Source organism: Gekko japonicus, unplaced genomic scaffold, assembly GCF_001447785.1.
Source record: "Gekko japonicus isolate JY-2015 unplaced genomic scaffold, Gekko_japonicus_V1.1 scaffold1133, whole genome shotgun sequence".
NCBI classification, from domain to species: domain Eukaryota; kingdom Metazoa; phylum Chordata; class Lepidosauria; order Squamata; family Gekkonidae; genus Gekko; species Gekko japonicus.
In genome coordinates this window covers 305,589-310,810 of record NW_015162514.1, presented here as the reverse complement: position 1 = coordinate 310,810, position 5,222 = coordinate 305,589, and the positions used below count along the sequence as shown (strand labels likewise).

Here is a 5,222-nt window from a genome sequence, read left to right as displayed (position 1 = left end):
TTCTTCTTCTTTCTTCTTCTTTCTTCTTCTTCTCCCAGAACAGAATTTCAGACCGAGAAAGGGATGGAACTGGGGGAACCCATTCATCCCCATGGATTGATCGACACAGTTTTAAGAATATGGCACAGCCCTCCTGCAGCTGTTCGACTTCCGAATGTGGCGAAGTCTAAACTATTCTAGGATAGAAGTGGGAACGGAATGGAGTTCCATCCCATCGAAAGTCTGGGGCTTTAATTTAGTCTCGGAGTGTGTGTGTGTGTTTCCGGAAGGGAAGCAGTGAAGAGAGGCTTATGGAACTGGTACATTCCCCTTCCCACCCAGTAATGCTCACTGCACTAGTCAAAACACCCACAACCACCAGGAAGGGGGTTGAGATGTCACTGGTCTCTTCTCAGAGGCCTCGGGTCACAGGCAAACAGGTTCAGCCACGCTAAGCTTTTTCTGCCTTACTAGAATGGATTGTGGAATTTACTCCACCACAGGGGTGGAGTGGTCCAGGTCCATTCCGTCCTCCACCCAAGCTTTTAAGAAGAGGAGGAGGAGGGGATTGGATTTATACCCTGCCCTTCACTTGGAGTCTCAGAGCAGCTTACAAATTCCTTTCCCTTCCCCTCCCCAGAACAGACACCCTGGGAGGGACGTGGGGCTGTGAGAGCTCTCTCAAGAATTTGAAGGACAGCTCTTGTCAGAACTATGGCTTGCCCAAGGTCATCCAGCAGGTCCAAGTGGAGGAGTGGGGAATCAAACCCGGCTCTCCCAGATTAGAGTCCGCACGCCTAACCACTACACCAAACTGGCTTAAAGTGTAGAACCGAGCGCACGGGCACCTGATGAGACACGCTATACCTCCCCCAGTAGCTTATTTTTAAAAATCGGTTAGTTTTTACGATCGCTCCACAATCCGGCTTTGTTTCTTGTCAAGGGAAGCCGCCTAGGGGATTTTGACCACCGGCTGTGTCGCTTGACTTTCAAGCTGGGTTGGTCTTGCCAACAGTCAACTGGCGAATGTAGAGGACCAAAAGGGAGGACGGTCCCATTTTGAAACAATGCCCGTTTGTCTGTTTTACAAAGACGGGCATTGATCAACTCGTGCGTGATATCATAGTGCAACCTCTGGGCATGTTCCCAGGCTGTCAGCTCAGTGTGGTTTTGGCCTCCCTACCCTGAGCCTAAATTAGAGGCTTGCGTCTCGTGCTTTCGATGCTTGTCGGTGTGTCAATGCTGGGGGGGGCTATTGCCCTGAGAAGCCAGGAGGGGCCACCCGTGGCGCTGCACCCCCTGCACCTCAGCTCCAAAGGAGAGGAAGTATCCAAGTGGCCACATGAACAACAAAGCAGAATCCCACTCGACCGCGTGATCATTTAATGGGCCATTGTTTCGAGTTGCTCTGCCAGGAATTGATGGGATGAAAAGGGCAAAATGTGAATTCATCCAGGGGCAGCAAAAAAACATCTGGGTCAGCCCGAGAGTGAACAAAGGTCATGAGTGGCAGCCTCAATTTGCCTGGTGGCTGTGTACGGAAGGGAGAGGGTTGGGGTTTTTTTAACCCCGCAAACTCTGTTTGGTCTGCAATTCAAGACAAAGTCCATCCTACTCTGCTGTTAGGATTTTAAAGGGGGGGGGAGTTAAGAACATAAGAGACGCCAATGTTGGATCAGGCCAAAGGCCCATCCAGTCCAACACTCTGTATCACACAGTGGCCAGAAATACCAGGTGCCATCAGGAAGTCCACCAGTGGGGCCAGGACATTAGAAGCCCTCCCACTGTTGACCCCCCCCAAGCACCAAGAAGACAGAGCATCACTTGCCCCAGAGTCCCTATCTGTACCTTGTGGCTAATAGCCACTGATGGACCTCTGCTCCATATGCTTATCTAATTCCCTTTTTAGGAGTTAATGTGCTTAGTTCTTGTGGCCCTTTCTCACACGCCCAGGGAAATGCTTTGCTACTTTAGGGTCAGGCAGCCATTTTTCTCCAGGCCAGTTTGGCCAGGGATCCTGGAGGGTGTTTTTGCCATCTTCTGGGCATGGGTGTGTGGGGGGAGGTATTTGGGAATTTCCTGCCTTGTGCAGGGGGCTGGACTAGATTACCCTGGAGGCCCCTTCCAACTCTATGATTCTATGATTCTAAATCTCCAGGTACTTCCGACCCTGGAGTTGGCAACCCTGTACACGGGGCGGGGCAAATTGTCTCCACCCTCCAGGTTCCTTGCTGGCAAAGACCGGGTCTGCGAGGGCTCCAGTGACTTTTCCGCCAGGTGCAAAGGGACTCACGCCAAAGCTTGACAGACGAGCTAGCTGGCAGGGACGTGTTGCATGGCCTGTGCCAACGTTGACGGCAGTGGAAGGGAATGGGGCGTGGGGCGCGGGCAGGGCGGGCGGCTCCGTCGCCTCCCGCGGGCCCAACTGCCGGAGCCCTCCTCTTTTCCCTCTGCGTGGAGCTGCTGTCTTGTGGGACGAGTGAGGTCACATTTCCTGCCTGCGACTGCTTGTCTGGGGTGAGTCATGTCAACAAGGTGGAGATGAAAGGAGGCCGGGGAAGCGGACAGCGCCCCCCTCCAGGTTTAAGCTGCCGGGCTTGTGTCCATTTGAAAGCCAGTGGCTCTGGGCCAAACTAGCTGTTACGGCATCCATGGATCCAGCCAATGCTCCCTCTAAGCTATGGAGTCCTGTGAGCAAAAATTCTGCTTTGTGAGCTCCTGGCATTAAAGTTGTGAGCAGGTGATTTGGCTACTGCCTACATGAGTTTGCTCTGGAGCCATCCGTCCTGAGCGGAGACAAAAAACGTGTGAGCCGGAGGCTAAAGAACTGTGAGCTAGCTCACACTAACTCAGCTTAGAGGGAACACTGGCATCCAGCCCATGCACAACAGTGGAGAGGAGGAGAGGAGATTGGATTTATACCCCACCCTTCACTACCAGAAGGAGTCTCAGGATAGCTTACAAACTCCTTCCCCTTCCCCTCCCCACAACAGAGGTAGGTGGGGCCGAGAGAGCTCTTTATAGAACTGCTCTTGAGAAAACAGCTCTGAGAGAACTTGTGACTGATCCAAGGTCACACCAGCAGCTGCAAGTGGAGGAGTGGGGAATCAAACCCGCTTCTCCCGGATTAGAGTCCGCGCTCCTAACCACTACAGCAACAGTGCCTGTGGTGCGGTGGGACCGGGCGATCTTGTCCCCTTGGAGTTTTGAACACAAAACTGTAGGGTTGGTTGCCATTTCTGGGTTGGGAAATTCCCGGAGATTTTGGAAATGCCGCGTGGGGGGGGGCATGGCGTTTGGAGAGGAAATGGACCTCGGTAGAGTATAATGCCCTCAACTCCACCCTCCAAAGCAGCCATTTCCTCCAGAACTGGCTTCTGTCATCTGGAGATCAGTTCTAAATCCAGGAGATCCCTGAGGCCCACATGGAGGTTGGAACCCCTACATAGCTGGATTTCGCTGCTCACAATTTTTGACCTGGCCATGACCACGCGAGAGAGCTGCTCTGCGCGTCCTTGGAGGCATTACGGATCAGTAAGGCTCAAAGCCATCAGAACTCGGATCCAAACTGTTGCAAATCCGTAACTGAATCCTTCAACATGTCATTTACAGACCGATCCTATGCAGTCTAAACTCATCAGTGGGCTTGAAACAAAGCGATTTTGCATCGGGGGCGGGGGGTGCTGCTGGTTGCCAAAAGCAGCTACAGTATGGATTGGGGCCATGGCACTGGGTAAAGAGACAGCCAGTGTAATTTGGCCCTAAAGAAGGTAAAAGGTAAAGGTAAAGGTTCCCTTGCTCGAAAGCCAGTCGAATCCGACTCTAGGGTTGCGGTGCTCATCTCCGTTTCAAAGCCAAAGAGCCAGCGCTGTCCGAAGACATTTCCGTGGTCACGTGACCGGCATGACTAAACACCAAGGTGCACGGAACGCTGTGACCTTCCCACCAAAGTGGTACCTATTTATCTACTTGCAATTTCTTGCTTTCGCGGGAGCACACATCATGCGGCACCCGGGTCTCGAACTGCTGAACTACTGACCTTCCAGAGCCTACAGTTCAGGGTTTTAACCACTTGAGCCACCGCAGCTCCCCTAAAGAAGGAGCGCCTCTGAAAAGTTCCCATCCTTTTAGATGTGGCCCTCTGCTGCCATCTGCTGGCCACCCATGTGTCTTACCGCCTCGCTCAAAGAGTCATTAAGACGTAAGACGTGGGATTCACTGCCCCACAAAGTGGTGGCAGCCATAAGCATAGACGGCTTCAAGAGGAGGTTGGATAGACACGTGGAGCAGAGGTCCATCAGTGGTTATTAGCCACAAGGGATATGTCTAGGCAGTGATGCTCTGTGTTCTTGGTGCTTGGAGGACTGGATGGACCATTGTCCTGAGCCAACACGGCTTCTCTGACATTCTTATGTTCTTATAAACCAGCACTCCCAAAAATCAAATAGCCTGAACAATCACAATCTATACCATGCCGTTGAGATGCAACCGACCCATGCTGACCCCATCCACGGTGTGTTTAAGGCAGCAGCGGAGGTGTTTTGCCATGGCCTTCCTCTGCATAGCGACCCCAGACTTTCTTGATGGTCTCCCATCCAAGGACTAGCTGTGGCCGACCCTGCTTAGCTTCCCAACTTTGACAAGCTCAGGTACAATAGGCCAGACTCCTTTAAAAGCCAGGCCCCATTATCAAACTAAACATTTTCAGGTTCCAAGAAGACAGATACTGAGCAGATCCAGTCTCCCCTGCCTTTTGGAATTATCCACTAATCCATCCTCTTGGTGGAAGGTGGTAAACTCAGAACAAGTTCGTGCAGAGAGGCAACAGGCAGCCCCTTTTAAGGGCAGGTCACTCCATTGCCTCTGCTCATTGGGAATGGTTGAATGCTCCAATCAGGCTTAATACAAGGGAGTTCCCGGCCCCCCAGCAGAGGCAATAGCCCTGTGAGGTACATCAGGCGACTGGCCTCTCACTGAGTCCTCAAGGCTAAAAATGGATCCGAACCCAAGCCTTCCCAGCCTGGGGCTCTAATGATTGCCCTAAACCAGGGGTGTCAAACATGCGGCCTGGGGGGCGGATCAGGCCCCCGGAAGGCTTCTATCAGGCCCGCAGTGGAACTGGCTGTCTTCTGCTTCTTCTTCCAGTTCTGCTGCTGCTACGTCATCATAGGTTTGCTGCTTACAGATACACTCCTGAACAGCATGCTCAAGATTGCAACAACACAGGCATTCTTTAAGGGGGT

General features: G+C 52.5%; 1 protein-coding gene across 2 annotated transcripts in view; it reads left to right on the top strand.

The window, feature by feature from the left end:
• VWA1 (von Willebrand factor A domain containing 1) overlaps positions 1-5,222 on the top strand; it is a 38,248-nt gene that overhangs the window by 22,979 nt on the left and 10,047 nt on the right. The gene's annotated exons all lie outside the window — the stretch shown is intronic.